A 19613-nucleotide genomic window follows, 5' to 3' on the forward strand; every position below is an offset into this window, starting at 1 on the left:
TTCTCAGTGTGGCACAGGTTGTTTTGGCATGTTTTTCTGAGCTTTCTCTTTTCCAAACTGAGTTACCCCAACCTGCTTATTGTTTCTCACACAGATACTGTCCCTGACCATCAATCACCTTATTGATTATCTTTGTCTATATGTTTTCTACATCAGGTGTGTCTCTCGGGGCTTAGAAGATATGGCATGTTTTCTCTGTGGCACTAATACTGCCCTCTTTAATTTCATTTTCCTAATAATTCAGAATATTCCCTTTAATTTAGGCTGATGTTTTCATAGAATGGTACATGGTTTCTCCAGCTGCAGTAGCCATATTTCAGAGTGATAACAGCTGACTTAAAGCTCATCAGCGGGTATGTATAGTTAGGACTCTTTGTTTTCATTACATATTCAATGTTTATGAGCTTTCACCCACACTTTTATCACAAGCCACACATACTTGAGATCTTTCTGCAATTTTTCAGTCACTATTGGGTTTTAATACCCTAAATAATATAGCATGATTGTCACCTCACTGATCACCCTTGCTCAAATTACTTACGACTGTGTTAAGCAGCACATTTCCCTGCCCTGATCCACTAGAAATCTTTCTGCGTTGTGAAGAGTGACCATGTACTTCAACTTGTATTTCCTATTGTCTAACCAGTTCTAAGTGGCTTGTTCCCTGTAAAGAAAAGGTTTGGCTTGGGAACCGCCAAAGTATTTTCTGCAGTGAACACCTGTATAAAGAATTGTTTTCATTTTGCTGGTGTACAGTCTGATCTTATTTGAGCTCCCCTTTCATACCCCAGTTACTTATCAGCCATACGGATTTTCTGTCAGACTTCCTGTTTCTCATGTGCTTAAAAACCATTTTATTATTGGTTTTATGCCTTTAGCAAATTGCTTTTCAAAATCTTTTTTGCCTGGGCTTATTAAATTTAACTTGCCAGAGCTGATATTCTTTTCTATTTTTCTGGGTGGGAAATGACTTCCACTTGCAGAAGAACTTCTAGTAATCTCCTTTACTGTGCTGTGTATTGAAAGAGTCAAGGAAAAATGAGAACTCTGAGGAGTTTCTCCTCCCATGTTCCCTGCCTTCCCCCCAAAAATGACCAGACATGAGGTATGCATGTAAAATTCTAAATTAACTATTGTTCTTTTTCTGAATTGCCTTCTCTCTCTTCTGTGTCCCTTCAGAAAAGGTACCAAAACATGAAGGGAACACTCAAAATTCAAACCATGGGGAAACAAATCAAAGGAAACCATCTGCAAAAAATGAATAGAGAAAGGAAAGGTTGTTGTGAGCATGCATGGATAAGGGATAAGAGAGAAGGAGTGGAAGGCAGAAAAAAAAGCTTGAGAAAATATACACAGACAAATGAAAAAGTGATCATACCAAAATAATCACCTCTGAAATATTAAAGGTTTCATTGCAGCTTGCACTACAGTTCAGAGGGATGCGTTCTAGGAATATTCTTCAATTATGAAAATTATACCCAGATATACACAGAGGTTTAGATATGGATATATGCACATGTGTATGTCCTGTCCCAAAAATGATGAAGACTGAGACAGCAAAACTTTGATGCTTTGATGGGATTTCAGTAGCAAGCAGAGACTCCAGACTAGAGGCAAATTTCATCCTTGTTCAGCTGCCCAGATTTCCCCACTCATCAGCAGACTCCAAATGGCAGGTTTCATCTCTTGTAAATATACAGGTGTATATAGACATGATTCCTGGGTATATCCCAGCAGTGGCTGTGCACTGCACCCTAAAGCAGCAAAGTATGGTACTGGATTACATCAGTGCCTTGCAGGATTAGTCCTGCAAACTTTTGCTCATGAGCCAGTCCAAGAGGAGAGGTTCTGATTTCTCCTTGAGCCTGCTGTTCTGCACAAAAACAGTGTGTTTGTTTTGAGCCCTAACAAAGTAAGGCTTTCCAGCATCGTATTGACAACTTTAACATTTCTCCAGATTCGCACGGAGGAGACAGCTTACCTTTTGGAACTGAAAAATTATCAAGCTTTTAAAATGCACTTACTAGCCCTGAAAGGGAAGTAAATATAAAAATTAATATCACTATACATACAAATATCATATCTATTCTTCCTCTAGGAGTAAGTTCTGGTGGATTCTGAGTTCTCTGAAAGGCCAAATTGGAGTTGCAGTTGTAAGCATCATCTTTAATTAGTTTTAACAATGAGACCGTTAACTTCTTTTTCTAAGAACAAACCTAGATCCTCCAAATGAATGAAATCAAGATAAATGACAGCATTGATTGCTTCTGATTTGCACTTTTTGAAAGTCCACTGTGCAGATCAAGGGAATAAGCAGCTGGGAGCCATCAGTACCTAGGCTGTGATCAGCCCATAAACCACGTGTTTTGTAGTATGAAGCAGCTTTGATTTTGTTTCCCAGTTCAGACCACGATGTAAGATTTAACCTGAAGAGCCTCCTGAGTTTTGAGCTGTGGCAACTGTAAGACCTCTGCAAGGTTAGCAGCTTTTTGCACTGAGCACTGGAGAAATTATTACTTCAGGCAGACACCATCCCTGCCCTGAAGCATGCATTACCTCTGAGGTGTTTTACACGTAGCTAAAGGCCTACATGTATCCTGAATAAAAGCTCTCTGATCAGCCACTCTTTCTAATTTCCCTGTCTCCTCATCAATGAATGGTGCAGGGCTCTTCTTCACCTCTGTAGAGAAAAAAAAATGCTTTTAGGAGGAAAAGCAGGATGGCACATAGACAGGAAATGAAAGGCTCAGAGCAGTAAGCAAGGAGATACAAATATGTGAGTAAATTTGGGAATAGTTATCTGTTCTCAACCTACAAAGCCTGACAATATAGGAGAGAGAAGAATGCAGTGGTGGAAAAAATGAGATGAGAGAAACCTCATCACAGTTTTATGACACAGAAATGTGACTGAAGGAGGAAGAAGGCTGTACCAGGAGACACAACACAGTGCAAAACAAAACAAAGGGATAGAAGTTAGAAAAGAAAATGAAAAAGCAAACGTTCAAGAGACAGATTTTGATTTTCTTTTTAAAGGTTGGTTGAAAAAGTACACACAAAATGGCACAAAGATAAAGCATTTTACTCCCATAATGCTGCAACACTCCAGGATCTAAATGTGCTGTGCTAATAGCAGCTCTGTGAAGTAGTACAAGGTTATTATTTTATGTCCATGTAGCTAAGGCATTGAAAGACAAGTGAATCTCAAGAGGCACAGCAGAAATTTGTGGGTGGAGAAGGGGTCTGAACTTGGTCAGCATCACTGAAATATTTCTTCTTTCTGACATTTAAAAAAATAATAGAATTATTTAGTAGGAAATTATTTAGAAATACTAAGTAGGACATGAAGTTGGATATAAAAAGTTATTATAGTATGGCAAAGTACAGTTTTCTGTTAAACAAAATTATTGGTTTGCAATTTTTTTTGTGTTCTTGCTACACCAGTGGACTTGGCCAACAATGGTATAATCTCTCAGAAAAGCTGTAACAAATATACCTGCATAAGGCTAATAACTAGCTCGAAACACTAATATTTACTGAAATCTGAGAGTTATCTGCCAATATTGATGCAACACATGTTCTGATGGTACTGTACAATGAGGGACTGCCAATACGTACTTCAAAGCTGTTCCTGGTTTTAAATCTATTATTTACTCTACAGCTCTTCAGTATTTTCCTGATCAAACTAGCCAAGCTCTACCCTGGCACACTGATAACTCTTATGTTGCACCAGCCTATTGAAATGTCTCACAGTAGCCTTTTACATCAAGAATTTCACTGCACTCAAACTCTTTTTGTGAGGAAGTTGAAGAGCACAATACAGGGAGCATATTCAGAAAATATTGATCATTAGAGATGAACTGTTTACCTTTTTGAGAATGATATACTGACGACCCTGGAGACAGAATTTAAGACTGACACAAGGTGGATTTCATACATTTAGGGTCAAGGCACATGACTCTCAGAAGAATTCGAAGATGACACCAGTGAACATAGTCTTTGCTGAATCTTCTGAGAATGTAGAAGAAGCAAAGTTAAACTGAGCCCTCAGCTTCCAGCAGCAAACTGGACTGGCTGTGAGCACAGGCAAAGTAGAAATTGCCTAAGGTAGCAGGCTGCTGGGAAGACAAAGCGCATATCCCTTAACGTCTGCCCCCTCGTAATTTTGTCCATATTAGTACAGGAAAAAACAGGCTGTCTGAAACTGCTGCCGCCCCAAAAGTAGGAGTGGAAACTATTGGTAGAATGCCCACTGCCAGCAGCTGTGATGACTGACTGGTATCAATCCCTGGAGGCAGCCAGATTTGCAGCATGGATCCTCTAGATCTCTCCATTGCAACCCCCCACTTTTCTGCTGCAGGCAGGGGGTGGCAATGTCCCATCTGTTATTTTAGGAGGACTGACTGTCAATTTTGTGTGAGCTGTTGAAAGTCTTGTGCTGAATCTAGAATAAAAGGCATGCAGAATATTTAGAGTCTTAAATGCGGAATAATCGTGGCACTACTTTTGTTTAGAAATTCAGGGAGCATCCCTGGTCTCAATGTTGTATGTCCCATGCTGCTCGTTCCAAAACGAAGGTGACATTATCATCATTTCATTCTCCACTCCTGGCTATCTCAGTTTCTCCTTTTTCTACCCCAGGTTCTTTGTTGTGAATCCAACAGGTTAGTGTTAAAAACAATTTTCATTTAGCATGGATGGATATTCTGCAATCATCTGTCTGCATTTGAGTTTTGATCCATGAGGCAGGGTTCAGTTCTGACTTTCCAATTTCTCTGTGTTGTGGGCATTTTTGGCTTGGTAATTTCTACACCTTCTGCTACGGGATTTCCTAGATATTACAAATTTAGTAGCCAAATTCAGAATCTAGAAGTGGAACTTCCCGAGTCTGTTACACACTGTCTGACTGAGTTTTGTGGCCTGAAGCTTTGTTCTTTCAAGTCGGCAAACCTCAGACTTTACGTGATGGAATTAGGTCTGTGCATTATTCTCTTGGTCCATCCTGTACTTGTGCTATTCCCTCACTGTTTTTCAAAGTACCAGAATTTTATAATGTAACTGCTTCGCTGGTTTTAGAAATCATGACAACTCTTTATTCTAATAATTCAAATGTGTCACAGTGAGCGATATTATAATCTCCCTTTTTGTTATCTCTGGTAGGTTAAGAGTTGCACTGTGAGGCTTGTGAGGATCAGATTTCTTATGGCTACTTCCTCTTTTGTATACCACTGCACTAGGAGAAAGGAGCACTTTCTCTGAGGTTTGCTCAGGCTCGGTTCGCAGGGCTCCTTCCTCCTCCTATTTGTGGCATATTGTATTTATTATTTTTTTTGGTCAGATACAACTTATTCCATCAGTAAGCTCTGACGTTTGTATGCAGGCATCCTTGCCTTTCTCAGTGAAAACCCTCAAGGCATCATGGCCGGGTGCCTGCTTCAGCTTTTGGACTGGACAGCAGCTCCCATTATTTCAGTTGTCATTATTGTCGAGGAGCTTGATTTTTTTATATTGGTCTTCAGTGAAGACACAATGTTTACTCAATGAACTATTAGCAAAATGCAACAGGGCACTCAAAAATAATGATAAAAAATAATAAAAAGATTTTAAAAAAATTCTTTGAGTTTTAAAAGAAGAAAGGGTGGGTGATTTAAAATTATTTTTAGCTCTGTGATTACTAGTGTATAAATGTTATTTAGACTTTTTACAAAGAGCACAGTAATTTTTCCTTTGCACCAGTCAACTAGCAACTCCTCTTACACCCACTGACATACTTAGCCACCTCTTTTGTAAATCTTCACAAGCAAACTTCCCCAAGAGCAGCTTTGGTAAACTGGCACGCTCCCCACGGCAGGGAAAGAGGACTTGCTACAGTCCCTGCAACAACCAAACATGGAGTCAGAGCCAGTTTGAAAACCCAGGGCTTACCCATAACCATGGAGTGTTGCTTTGCCATCTGCTTTTTGCTGAAGAGGAATTAGTTCATGCCTGTTAGAGCTATTCTTTCCCTGCTACTGAAGTCCTGCCTTCACATCCATCCCCCACTGACCTGGAAATAGGAAGGAAAAACTTGCCAGCTCTGTTCTTCTATGACCCTACCAGTGGAGGCTTGTACGTCTCAATCCACCCTGTGCACCCTTCTTTGTTTTCTGCTGAGAACCTACTGGTTTCACTCTGTTTAATCTTGTTTCTCCACAGTACCAAACTGTCTGGGTGTTGAAACACTGCAAAATAATGTTACGCAAGACTTGAGGGAGGACATCCAAGTGCAAGATTGAGAGCAAAAGGGTATAAATAAAACAATGACAAATTCACTTCTGGTCTATACTTAACCGCAACTACTGTTTCGATTATCCCTTGAGGGATTTCTTTTGCAGTGAGAGCAGAAGATGGTGGATTCACAGTCAGCCTTCCTCCCAGGTGGTGAGGAAGGCTGACTCTTCCAAATGCCCTGTATTCCTTTGGGGCTGTGCTCTTGCATGCAACTGTAAGTGCTGATCATGTCTGTCTTGAGAGTGGCAGCTTGGATGTTTAAATGGTCTTTTCCATGTTAGCCTGGCAGAGGTTGTCAGATAAGTACAGCAGGTTTTGCCTCCTGAGATCAGAAGAGTTGTGCACCAAGAGTATACTCTACCTTTGTCCTTTGCAGTTTGCTGACTAGCTGCCCATGGAGTCCTTTCCAACTAACTCCTCATGCTCTACTGAGGTTATTTGTGCCATCATAATATCTCTACTATGAGATATCAGTTGTACAAGTGTTCTGCAAGGTTCACGATCACTAGCACATTAGTGACTCTCTATAGACATCACATTGTATTAACATGGATAACAAATGCTGTAAAATTCATACGGCATAAGTCCTAATACAACTTGTACATAATGTTTTGGATATAGTGTCTTCTTTGAAGATCAGCTCCTCTCTGTTTTGTTGTGTCTCTAAGTAAAAAGTGCATTTTCTTGTGATCTAACTGCACTGGAATTCTAGGCAAGGGATGCCACTTTTATAGAGCTATATCATAGTTCCATAAAGAAAAAATAAAATAAAATCCTATTTTTATCTTATCTTGTATGTACAATGCTCCTGGTTCCCTGCAGATACAGTCTCCCTTGACTCAGACACTGATTTTCAAGATAGGGGCTCATTTTAGACTTTATTGATGCAATAGACCTTGGTTTTGCCTGTCTTTAGAGAACAGAATTTCATCTAGGCAGAGCTGACGTTGTAATTGTGGATGATGATGGCATTTGTGATTGTCCAGTGAGCCTTCCCATGGATCACCTCCCATCTCTGGGTTTGGACACAGTTACTTCATTCTGGCTGAATTATGGGTGGTGTGGAAGGAGAACACGGCTATAACTGGGGTGGATTTAGATCCTTCCCAGCCATGAGGTGTTTGCATATTTGCATTGTGCTCTGCTTTTTGACATTTTCAAAGTCAGTGGAGCAGAAGGTCTGATTGTTTTTCAGAATGGTGCACGAGGTCAGCTCTGCAGTTATTTATCTCTTTCTTCGCAGTTATTTATCTCTTTCTTCACAGTATATTTAGGAAGAGGCAAATGTGTTGATTTTTAAAATTGTGCTAAAACAGACATCACAACATCCAGACTTTAATTTTAGAAACCCACTGGCTCTGAATGAAAGACTTCTCCTCTCTTACCTCCACTAATTCTTTTTTTTTTTTTTCAATATAGGTTGCTGCTTCTCCATTTTCATCCTTTCCCCCTTTCCCTGTTTCCTCCTTTCCCCTCCCCCTTCTTTTTCCCTTTTCCCTTCCCCTTTCCTCTTCCCTTTGCCTTCCCCTTTCCCTTTTCACCTTTCCCCTTTTTCTCCTTTTCCCCTTTTTCTTTCCCCTTCTCCTTCCCCTTCCCCCTCCTTTTCTCTTAAACAACACCTCTCTCTTTTAACCTGTATAAGATAGCTGAAAACTCGCAAAAATTATGCAATTCATTGAACAATGGGATTCAGATGCAGAACGCAGGGTTTTCTCCCCTTTCTCCCTCCCACTAATGAGGAGAAATGTTCTGTGTTTATAGGACTATACCACAAGGCTCATGATTTTAATATGAAGCTCAAACAATTGGCATTGAGTCTTATCAAACTAGACCAAAATTAGGCTGTTAGAGTAAATGCAAAGTAGAGAAATGGGACAGGAAGCAGAAACTGAGGAACAGTTTCTTCTGCTGCTAGTGGCTTTGCAATTGGTGGCCACAAAAGCATCTTTTGAACTGTATTGCTTCCTGTGGTGGACTGACCAAAGCAGAAGAGAACTAAGATCAACAGCTTTCTCAGTTCCCAGCTACAGATACTTTCTGATGAATAGGGCTCCTAATCACTGGATACAGCTACATGCTTTATGCCTCAATTGCTGCAGCTTTCTGTTGCAATCTTTGGTTTATTCACATCCAGTGAACTTCATTGTGCTTTCATTTTTTGGAGAACTACATTTTTAGTGATTCTCTAAAAGAAAGTTCCTCTAACTCATGCTATTGACTCAATTGAACATGCGCTTTTGAAAGAGCATTGACTATTCTTTCTGCAAAGATTAGACTTTATTTCCAAATTTTGGATAGGTCTTTTTTTATTATTATTATTTTAATTTTTTACATCTGGTGCATGGTGCTACTGCATTTGCGAAGCTTGATCCAGAAGAATCAAAGCACATGCTTAAGGAGAAGAATGGCATGTGGTTCATGAACCCCATAATTAGTTCCCCTTCCTAGCTCTAAGCAGTAATTAAATCTGTCACTTCTGCTCTGCTGATTCATTTATTTAGCTATTTAATTGCTCAGCTGAATACGTCTTTATCTCCGGAACTGCAACATTTTATTCAGACAAAGAAATAGCATAATCCATTATTATTTTTTTTCCAAGGGCAGGGATGTGTAAAAGAAAAGAACACTAATACCGGGTGATTTGGTGGTGTTGTCAGTTTTCACTTATCAAACAAAACAGTGTTTAAGGGAAAATTTCAACCAGTGCTTGAGGGTAGCTTTCCATATATAGATTGTCGTCTCCAGGAAATTATGTCAAACACCAGGACCCAGTGTATCTGATCCAGGTTTCCATTTCCATAATGATTTAACTTAAAGCACTTCTAGATAATAGTTTTTCTATAAAACAAGAAGCCTTACCCTGATCTGTTTGTGGACTATTTAATGAACAGTTCAAAACTGCAAATGTATACTAAAATGTTTACAAAGTCAACAGTATTGTTTCTGTATATATTTTCATTTAGGGATATTGCTCATGGAGATTTCTGTCATCTGTCTCTTAGATTTATCATCAGTACAGCATTTTGATCTGTAAAGCAAATGGTGTTTTGAATACTTTCAAACTTACAGAGGAGAGCTCTTCTGAAAACCTCTGTTTTAATAGGCATATTTCTATACATGCAGTTTTCCTTATGTTACATTTTCAGCATCTTTTTAAGGGAGGTTGCAAGATTCCTCCACCATTTCTATCCATAGGTTGGAAAAGCTGGTGTAAAGAAAGCAGCATGCAAAACAAGGTCAAGACAGATCAACTCAGACAGGGCCTCTTGGCAAAATGAGTAAATACTTGGGTTTATAATATTTTCTTTCCTATTTGAACACTGTAATGGTAGCTGATCCAGGAAGTGAAAGACACAAAACCCATCCAATATTCAGAGAGAAGGGTATTTTTCTTCCACTTCTTACATCAGTGGCTTAGTTCCACCAATTTATTCACCTGCCTGGCTGGCTGGATTTTCATACCATGCACACAAGCTTGCATTTCACTCCATCAGTGATTTATTTTTTGCTGTCTTGTTACTCAGTTACAACTAGGCACCTATTTAAGTCATAAGTCATGTTTATTCCCAGGTAAGCTCATTATTCACCTGGAGGGGTTTTTATTGTTGAGGATAGCTTATTTTTTCTCCAGCAAAGGTTCTGTCCACACCTTTGCAATGGGAAGCATATCTGTACTGCCCCTGCAAACACCCATCTTTGTACTGCTTGAAGTAACCTACACAGGAACCTACGAAGAAATTAGCAGGTGGAACCAGTAGGGTTTATTAGCTACACTGCAATACCTAGCAGATACAGCTGGATGTTCTGCTGTACCTCTGGATGCTAGGCTGGGTTACATGGACCTCCACCCTGACAGCGCCAGAATGAGGGTCTCTGCTTCTCTTTCCCCTGTCCTCAGGGAGTGCTTTGTCAGCCCACAGACTGGCAGCTTTGGCCTGGCAATGGTTACTCTGTGTTGTTTGCACTGGTATTATTGTTCTGCATCTGTGCACTCTGGGTTACTGCATGCTCTTTTTCGAAATGAAGAATGTTTCTTTCCCTGCTCAAATTAGGAAGTCTAGAAATCTTGCAAGCAGTTTTGTTCTTGCAAACCTATGCACATGATTTTTTGGACTAGGGTTTTGCATGAGCTTCACTTAAATATTATGTCTTTAAAATGCATTTCTTTGAATGATTTTCTAAAAGTACGTTCTTTGTTATGTAGGGCACATGCTTAAACTCGGGGAATTAATAAAGCAGCAAAAACCATCTCTGGACATCTTTTGAGGATAAGGGTGCTTTGAGGATAAGCCTGTATGTGAATGGGTTTAGTATAAGAAAACAATGTTCACTGCAGCAGGACAAACAATTATATCAGAGGAGGGCATGGGAATGAAATGCCAAAAAAATAACATTTATTTGTAGTAAAAGAAGTTTATTGTTCAGTTGGTAGAAACTGAACAGAGGAAACAGGGATAATTTCAGACAGCTTTTATCAGTTCTGAAAAAGCATGAGGTTAGTCAACAGGATTAGCTACTTTTACATAGACTTGTGTATAAATACTGAGACTTGAGAGTTGGAGGGACATCAGCTGAGTGTTGTCGCTTTGCAGTGATTCTGTTTGGGAATGTCTGGGTGGGGCTTAGGTGACGCGACTATCAGTTTCCCCTCAGATGAACCTAGCCGTTGTCATCCTGCCATCAGGAGTCTGGAAATTACTATCCCAAAGGCACTGCAGAGCTTACAAGCAGTCAAATGGGCCTGAAACCACTCCCTTCTTCCACCCTACCCTGTCATCCCTCCCTGTGTCAGAGCTGGCAGCGTCTAGCTACCTGCACAGTATAAACTACAAGTTTGCGAAGTGGTGCAGAAGCTCTAGATCTGCGCACTGCTGGTGGAGGCACTCTGCTTGATCACGGGTGTTTGGGGATATACTTTTTTGTTAGTTTTCAGGTCTAACTCACGGTACAGTTGGAAACCTCAGGCTGGAGTTTCTCCTCGCTCACAGTGCTGGAATATACTGGTGTAAAATGTGTCTAAACCAAATTAGATTAAGTCCCCCAGTTTTGACACAAATATACCCGAGTTGTCCTTTATGAATGCACTGATTTACTTATTAGTGTATTGGGAACTTGTCGATGTTTTAATTTAGAGAAGTCAGTGCTTATACTATTGGTGTGATGCCATGTACCTGTGGGGGTACCTCTGACCAGCCCTGGTCACCGTTCTTATTTATATAAAGTGCACAGACTTGGGTGCCTATAAATACTAGTGTGCAGCTGTCACAAAGGGATTGTGGGGGAGCTGCTTGGGACCTCGAGAACATAGCAGCTTGCACCCAGAAATATACGACTTTGATAACATATTACAAGGTTACATGTTGGAAGAGAGGGTAGGAAGGTGGCTGGTGACTGCTTTTAATCTTTGTTTCTCTCGGGTTCCCCCCCCCCCCTTTATTTCTTCCTTTGTACTTGTGGTATACATCGGATCTTTACAATTTTTATCACATTACGATGTGACATTCCTGGCCTTAACAGAGCTTTTGTTTGGCTATTTATAGCAGCTTCTGGTCATTGTCGAGCAACGGAGATTGCCCTGCCCTCTGGCCCTTTTCTTAAGCAGATTTTGGCCAAAAGCTCCTCTCATGTGGCACTAATTGAAATGATTGGTGGAGGGGGTGTTGTGAGAGCACTCCGGCTGACTCGGGTTTATCTGCCAGGGGCTAAGCCAGGGGAGAAGGGAGGAAAAATACGGAGAAGGGAGAAAAGGCAAAAGGAAGGAGGGGAAAAGGGACAGGAAACCCACCGCACCAGGCCAGCCCAGCGCAGCTTGGCTCCGCAGTGGCAGCTCCCGGGGCTCCCGGCCATCTGCCCGTGCTCGGGCGGCGCGGCGGGACCCGGCTGCTGCGCGGTCCCGCGGGAGCAGCGGCAGGAGGAAGAGGAGGAGGAAGGCGACAGAGCGGGTTTGCAGCCGGGCGCGGGGCCGTCGGCAGGTGGGTACCGGGATGAGACGGGGGGCAGCGAGGAGAAACTCTCTCCCGCTGCCTGCGGCGGAAGGGTGGGTTTGGGGCTTGCTTTGTTTTGAGCTTGCCGGAGAGGAGCGCACTGCCGCTGCTGCGGGTGATTGAGGGGCCGAGTTTCGCTGCTCTGCACGCCGCGGGACAGCGATGGGCCAAGTCGTTAAAAGACTGAACACAACAAGTTGCTGTGGAGGTGGTTTGTGTGGAGATGGGGCTGGTTTGTCACCCGCGCGAGTGAGCTGTGCTAAGTTATCCATCGGGGACTGCCGGTGGGAAAGCGTGAGCTCTCCTTGGGTGAGTAACCCCGTCTGAGCCGGCAGCCCGGGGCTTACACGCGATCGTATTTTCTGGAGGCTGGGGTGGGGGGGGTGGGGGGTGAGTGTGTCCCCGGTTAATAGTTTCCTGCAAGTTTAACGTGAAATGGGGAGAGGCCGGGGAAAACAGCATGGTCTGCAGAAGGGGCAAAGAAGTTTGTGACATACTGTAAACCAGCGTCGCTGTCAAAAGTAGCTAAACTGGAATATTATCCTATATCTTGGAGTATTAGCATTGGAAGTTGCCTCATTCGGCTGTTAATGTTTCTGGAGGCTTTTTTATTTACTTTTAAGTTGCTAATATAAACAGCCTAAGCAAACAGTCCAATTGTCATCCCGTGTGGGGTGCAGTAGGGGAAGAGTGAACTTCAAAGTGTGCTTCCTAAGGAAAAGTTAGGAAATATATGGTAGCTTTATGATAACAGTAGTAAGAGATGACTTTGGACTTCCTTTTTTATTATTAATATCATTATTACTTTTAAAGGTGCAAGATGTTTGTCACTGTGCGCCAAAACCTGTGCTTAAATCTCTTCAATACAGCATCTAGAATGTCCTATTGCACTGGATATGGGTATGTTTAGTGCACAACTTATGTTTGGGTTTCTGATAATCCTACCAGTACTGCTGGAAAAATAAACACTCTGTTAATCGTATTTTAGAAGCTCATGTGTAGATTATAGACACCAAACACAGTCATAGCTGGAAATTGCTGCGCGTCTATCTTCAAATGTTAAACCCAAACCAGCTGCTGTTAGAAGTGTGCGTACCTACAGCTAGACTGGACAGTCTTGCTTGTTTCTTTTATATATGGTTTTAGAAGTAGCACAATGGTAAAAGATGGAGTTGAGCAGCTGATAATCCATTTGTCTACCTCTTATCCCTACAAAGATTCCTGGTGCAAAGTTCATGAACTGTCTCGGAGAATGGTTCAAAATAGAATCCAGCAATCGGCCATACTAAAATCAGGCAAGAGTTTATAAGAAATAAACTGAAAAGATGAGGCATGCCTACTCTATAAACCTATTAATAAGTACATCATCTATCTAGTATTCTATTGCTTGTATTCAAGAACAGGAAAAGCTTGATCAATCATGTGGTTATTACTCCATACCTTCTTTTCTATTATCAGGCGAACAAAGATATTTTTACTTTCCTTCCAATCTGAAATTGCTTTCTAACAAAAGACTTTACCCCCTTTCTTTTGCTCACCTATGTTCATGCTGCAAAAATAAGACTTCAAAAACACAACCGTTTGTTTTACTCGTGCCTTTCCTAACCACGCTTGGTCTCCAGTTTATGCTGGTTTGAATATTTCTGTAATATTGGAGTAAGTTGCAATTAGTTCCTTCAAGGACCATATTTCAGTGTAGAGTGTGTGCAGTGTGATAACGCATAGCAACATGGATATGTGCATTTTATTCTTGCATGGCTCAATATATTTTTTCCTTGCTACTTCAGAGATGCTAGAAACATGATGAATGCTCCATTAGTGGTATTGGTAAGAAATACATTAACGCAAGTGCACAGTCAGTGAGAGAGTAGTTTTATTTGAAAGCCTTCTCATAACAGACGTCGTACTAATAATCTTAATGTGTAACTTGCGCTGCATATCTTCAGCGTTAGATTAGATTTGCTTTTAGGTTCTTTGTAAATACAATTTTTATTCAGGATAACTGAATTTCTACCAGATGTCCAGGCTCCTTGCTTCTTTTCAGCCTTTGCAGCCTCTGAATGCCAGTGGAATTTTCTGGGCAAAGGGCTGGGTGTGTATGGGGTAGGCATTTCAGGGTGCAGTCCTTCTTCTCAGAAATTGGCCTTGGTATTGTAGAACGTTGAGGTCTGACACTAATGTAAAATGTGGTAATAAGAATATAAGATCCGAAGGCTGCTGTATTGGTTGGATATCCGAGAGCAATGCGGAATAGCCGTCTACAACAGATTACTGGAAATGTGGTGAGCGACTTTTTCAAGCCGCGCTGGGAGCATTTGGTTTTCTGTGTGTGAGGCTGCTTGCCACAGAGCCAGTTTCTGGGCAAGAAGCTGTCCTAGCCAAAGCACAGTGGTTTGCACCCCTCGAGGTGCTCTGTGATGAGGAAGCCGGACAGGACATGAGGGAGCAGTGGGTGAGCTGGGCCTCCTGCACTGGGGGGCTGGGGCTGAGTGTGCTGGGCAGGGCCTACTGCAGAGAGACCCTGCAATAGGGCAAGGATCTATCACTGCAGCACAAAGCTGTGGGGAAGCTTGCAAAGCTAATGGGGGATGTGGCTGCAACCACAGGTATGTGTGGCTTAAATGTGAAAGAGGCATTTGAAGGAGGCAAGGGTTTTGGAGTGGCGGATGCTGTGGCACAGGGTAGTCATGGCAATGATGTTTTGAGGAGGGCAGCAAGGTCAGAGGTCTGGTGGAGCAAGGAGCAAAGGAAGGCTTGTGGCTCCAGGAGCAGTCAGGAGCCAAAGCTCTTAATGCTATCATTGGGAGACTTTATAGCTGGATGGTTAACCCTGTTTGGGTGCTTTGGGAATAAAGAGTCAAGAGCTAAGAAGTGATCACTGGAATTCCCACTTGTCATCAGGGACCAAGATTCCTTGTACCCCAGCTATAATCATTAGCAGCTGAGCCAAGGTGAGATTAGGTACAGTGATTATAGCTGGGGTACAATGGGAGGGCTGGCTGCCAGGAGACAGGGGGATGGTGAATAATCTTCAGCCTGTTCTGTTGCATACATGAAATTGGGAAGACAAACTGTAATAGTTTAAAGCAAAATGTAAGGGTAGGAACTTGAATCTGTAGCACTGAAGTGGTTTGCTCTTGTTAGTCTTTCCAAGATTTTCAGTCCATTTTCTGATGTTCGTCATGACTGGAGACTATAGCATGCACAGGTATTTATTTTCATAGACTTTGCAAGATCATTTTTCTTTAAAAGAGACCTTGTAACCCTTTTAAGAGCAGATGCACTTTGTTGCATTCATTTGCTAAGCAACAGACTCACTGTGTTGCCTATGAAGCACAAAAGCAAGGGAGGCTTTGACACACGAAGCAGAGCTTACGTAAAGTTCACGAGGAGCAGCAGAGAGAGTGATGAATTCTCTGGGTTTTGTTCCTTACATTAAATACTTTAAAGTTGGATATTTTTCTCTGCTGGCTGCTATCAGCAGTGGAAGTATCAACAGGAGAAAAATGGGTCGCTTCGGTTTTAGCATTAAGCAGCAAATCCAAGGCCAATAGGATTTAACTGGGATGTTAAGGTTTATTCAGTGCATTTAGTTAATGAAGTTGGGGGGGAGGGAGGAAGGGAAAGAAGAGTCAGTGTCTGGGGCTGGGGGAAGGGATGAAATAGCCTCCTGCCAGCCACTGCATCCTGCAGTGACTCCTCCTGATTGATAGATGCTCCTCAAGACAAAAAAGAACTTGAGTGAAGGAGGCTTTAATTAAAAAATACCAGCTCAGTGACAGCTCTTTTGGATTAAAATCAAGCAGAAAATCTTTGTAACGAACACCCACTTCTTCAGGGTGCATGTTTTTAAGGAGGGTAGTGTCCACTGGCTAAGGGGAGGGAAAAGGAGGATGATAATAGGCCCAAGCGCCTATGAAGGGGTTATAAAGCCATGAAAATATTCAGCAAGTGCAGTCATATGTTAACATTCACCATCAGGCACAGAAATCGAGGATAACAAACTCTTGTTTGAGCAGCATGCCGGATTTCTAGCAGACAGCCCCATCATCCCTGATGCGCACTGGTGGCCCTTTGCTGCACTCGCCCGTATTCTGAAGCCTTTGGTGTCCCCTGCCAAAGGCTGTCATCTTGTGTACCCGCACGCTGTTCAGCGTCTTGACTTGCTTTCCAAGCCCTGAAAGCCTTCAGCACAGAGACACAAAAAACAATTAGTATAGAAAGTCATTGTCATTTAAAATATAAAGGGTTATTATCTATACTTAAAAAAGGGCAAACCAACATGAATATATCTTTTGTCCAAGAGGGTTAATGTATGCAAGTTTTTATTTATTTTCTAAAAACTCTGTGCCTCTACAGACCAGTCTCCCGCTTGGTCAGACCTTGTTTTTTCCCAGAACCGTGATGGTCATTTAAAAGTCTGGTGAACTTTCTTATTCAACCCACCCCCTCAGAGGTCTGCGCTTGACGTCATGGACGTTGCTGGGAGTCATCGAGCAGTGATTAAGACTGTCAAGACTCAGCCCAGTGACCTCAACAGACTGAGAAAGATGTGGGCAGTGGAGGCAGGATTTGACTGTGACAGTATGGAATAAATAAGCAGCAGACTTGTAAAACGAATAAACAACATACCTGTTGTTCTCAGCATAATCTCGTTGCTCAGGCAGCCTATGGTGTGATACAAGTTCGTGAGGAGGACACTGCAGCATTTCTTAGTAGGATTTATTGCAGTGACACCTGAAAGCTTAGGCAAAATGGTTCCAGGAAGAACTTGAATGTGTAGATTTTGTTTGTTTGTTTGCTTTCTTTTTGACCTCACAACAGTTTAAGACAAATACTTCCAAGTAATTAAAAATATGAAAATGTTTAGAAGAACACTGGTTTTATCTCGTTTGTTCTGTACTACTTTATTTCTGCCAGATTCACAGTATTTTTTACTAAATAAACTTCTGGCTGCACTTACAGACTAGTTTAGGGACAAGTCTGTAATAACAAGCAAAGAATAACTTCACTAACTAAAAAACCTAACCAACAAAACCAAGCAAAAGCACTTGACTGGTGTGTTTAAAGCAGCGTTTTATGAATGTTCTGCCAAATTTTAGAAAATGGGGGTGCTTGTGTCCCTGCAGTCCCAGGCATGCAGGCAGGGCAGCTGCATACAGAGCAAATGGATCTCTAGAGGAAGACTTCTGCTATCTTTTATATACAAATAGGAATGTGTTTGTTAGTAAGTAGATAATTGGAAAGATATTAGTGCTAATCTGAGAATTTAATGAAATGAAATCTGAACAGTCCGGTTGTCTTGGTGGCAAGGGAAGCAGAAACCATCCCATTTGCAGAGAACTCTACAGAAAAGCAAAGATGGGTATGTCTCACCCAAAAGAGAATGCTTTTGGATGTAGCTACATGGCAATAAAGTGCTTGGTGCAGTGACCACACCATCTAGTCTTGTATTTGTGATCGTCTGTTATCTTTATCCCCCTTGGCTTGTATTTTCTCACAAGTGGGCTATAAAGCACTTATTCAGCATTTGAGCCTGATTTAAATAAATAGAAAGACAGAATCTGAGCTTCGAAGACCAGAAAATGACTTTTCTGTGATTTCATTCAATTAACAAATCTTTGAGGATCTCATTAGCATGATTGTGGCTGTGTGCCAGCATCTCTGCAGAAGAGCTAATGGAAATTTTGCACTCTGTTTTGTAACATTAAACATTCTATATAACAACAGCAGAGATCTTAAATGAAAAGGCTGTGAAAACATTGGGGGCAGACGCAGCCTTTGTAAATGCTCTAAATCCACTCAATAATTACTATACAGTACTGGATTAAATACTGAAAGTCCTTGAGCTGCCTGTATCTGGTGTAGATTTGCTTGAATATGATCAAAGTGGTTAAAAAGAGCATTTGCCTTTTTTTATGAATGTATATTATGCCTATGAGAGTAAATTAGAACAAAATGTCTCGTATTTTCCTATCTGCAGAAGCAAAACATCTACCATTGTTCTGATATGCAAGTTCAGAGTTTTCACTCGCAGGGATAAGAATCGGGTTTGGCATCTCAACTACTTCAGTTCAGAGGTGTTTAAATAGATGGATTTTGATCTAGTGGTAGGGAACATCAGAAGTTACACTGTTAGATTTCTCTGGGAAGAGCAAGGGCTGTGGACACCCAGAGAGAGATGTGCTTAGTTTCCCCCTCCCTCTTTCCCCCATCAGTATTCCCGATGTACAGATACAGATGCCTGGCAGGTACGGAAAGACTGTTACTGTTTAAGTACAGTGAGCATCCCACGGTGCTTAGTGTGGACTGGGGTGAAGTAGATGAGGCTGAATAGAATTTGAAAGAACTCTTAAACCTTGTTTGTAACAAAGTCTAATGTCCTTTCTGTGTTCGTACTGTCAGATAAGTAAGACACTGAATCTGACCCTGTGTTTTAAAGTATTGCTGAAATTTTGGAGGTTTATTAAAATACTGCTAAAATTTTGGTGACTTATGTTGTTGTCAGGAATGATACATCTCTTGACAGAAGCTTCCAACTTGAGCCATTGTGGTGGAGCCTTCTGAAGCCAAACTTTCCCATGACTAGCTAGAGCCAGTGCTGCTGTTGACCTCCCATTTGCTTATGGGAGCAATAATTCTCTATGTATCTTTGGGAGCTTCAGTACCAATTAATCTGTCAGCATATCCTATTTAACTTAATATGCAACATCACAGTAGTCAGCATATCCTATCATAACATCATATGTGAAATCTCATTGGTAGCCCGTCTCTTGAAAAGCATGCTTTAAGAAAGCACTTATCTTCCACTGTGGCATGCTCGCTTCAGGGATACCTGTTTCTGCTGCTGGCTGTGGAGCATAATGCACTAGCTTAAATGTTAGAAATGCAAATTGTTTCCTTCTGCAGCTATTAAGACTATCATGACTGAATGTAATGGTAGCTCACCTGCCTTGTGTTGTCCCCACATAAGATCACATCCATGATCAGTTTCGAGTGCCCACTGAAGAGTAATGAATTGGGTGACAGAGTCTCCTTGCAGTTGTGTAAACATACTTGGATGTAGTTGGATGATGCTTTTTGATTTCTCAGAAACATCTTTCCTGCTTTTTTTTTTTTTTTTTAGTTAAAATACGATAAAAGGCAGAGTTATGGCTACCTATCTTGATATTTCCATATTTTCTGCTCTGAGTTTTCTTCTGACAAAGTTACCTTAACTGCTGGATTTGCTAAACTTTTAGAGGGTTTTGTTTGTTTACTTTGTTGGGACTCTTCGTCAGGGACTGTAGTGACAGGACAAAGGGGTAATGGGTTAAAACTTAAACAGGAGAAGTTTAGATTGGATATAAGGAAGAAGTTTTT

At 41.4% G+C, this 19613-nt stretch overlaps 1 protein-coding gene across 9 annotated transcripts in view; it reads left to right on the forward strand.

Moving 5' to 3' along the window:
- Positions 1-19613, forward strand: part of LOC136008445 (poly(rC)-binding protein 3-like) — a 315785-nt gene that overhangs the window by 163901 nt on the left and 132271 nt on the right. For 5 of the 9 annotated variants that reach the window (XM_065667758.1, XM_065667757.1, XM_065667764.1 and 2 more), the window contains exon 1: positions 11862-12239. The exons of 2 other annotated variants lie outside the window; for them this stretch is intronic. The gene's annotated coding sequence lies outside the window, so the exon portion shown is untranslated. Of the gene's footprint in view, positions 1-11861; positions 12240-12450; positions 12561-19613 lie in introns of those variants that run through there. 2 more of the 9 variants (XM_065667768.1, XM_065667761.1) reach the window with 2 other exon arrangements.

The sequence above is a fragment of the Lathamus discolor genome, chromosome 2 (assembly GCF_037157495.1).
Source record: "Lathamus discolor isolate bLatDis1 chromosome 2, bLatDis1.hap1, whole genome shotgun sequence".
NCBI lineage: Eukaryota > Metazoa > Chordata > Aves > Psittaciformes > Psittacidae > Lathamus > Lathamus discolor.